Raw genomic sequence first — 900 nt, 5'->3', positions numbered from 1 at the left:
AGCAGCATTGTAAGTAACAACAGAATCCTCTCTCAGTAAATCTCCCAGGTTATCAAGCTGTTGATATTGGTGTTTGTAGGTTCCTAGTTCTTCTACATCACCTTTTCTCTTCTGGAACTTGCCTTCCTTAAGTAAGAGAGACATATGAAATGTTTTCTTTGCCAACCTGTCAGGTCACTGACACAGCTAAGTAGGAACTTGCTGAATGGTACTTAAGAGCCTTGTTAAGGATTTGTAATGTGATAAGGAACCTCAGGTAGTCCAGCCTACCATTTGTGAAGACAGGATTCACCCAGATAGTTTAATGCTACGTAAGAACAAGTGATATTACCCTAAAATGTCTGTCAAATCCTGACTTGAATTACCAGTATATGGGAGTACAGGGGCAGAACACATCACCTTGGCTAAGGTGACCAGAAAGCAGATAAAACAGTTGAAAGTGGGATAGACCTTTTCAGTGCAGCCTCTGTGCAGAGCAATGAAGAAAATTGTAATTAAGACTCTTGGAAGCATTCCACTAGATAACTGTTACATCGCTTCTTCCAACTTGAGCATATATAATAAACAGCAGTATAACCTTGTCCTCTAAATTGTCTGAATATAAAGGCATTGGTCTTGCTCAGTAAGACAGTTGCAGAACAATGTCACATTCAGCAGTGATGCTTAGCTAGTTTGTTCTGTCCTAATTTGCAGGGTTTTCCAAAACCATACAGCTAGAGTGTCAAAATCAGAACTTTAATGTTACAGGAACTTCTACAGTGTTTCAAACGGATACCTTTTATCTGCACCTTGATTACTTCTCAATCTGCATCCATGATCCTTATGAGGAAGGGTTATCATTATACATTGGGGGCAATAGCTTTCTACATATAAATGCTGCTATCTTTGTGTGGCTAGAAC

Source organism: Pezoporus flaviventris, unplaced genomic scaffold, assembly GCF_033815535.1.
Source record: "Pezoporus flaviventris isolate CSIRO_AGI_PZ_B2104156 unplaced genomic scaffold, CSIRO_AGI_Pfla_v1 ptg000040l, whole genome shotgun sequence".
Lineage (NCBI taxonomy): Eukaryota > Metazoa > Chordata > Aves > Psittaciformes > Psittacidae > Pezoporus > Pezoporus flaviventris.
This window is presented reverse-complemented; position numbering follows the sequence as displayed.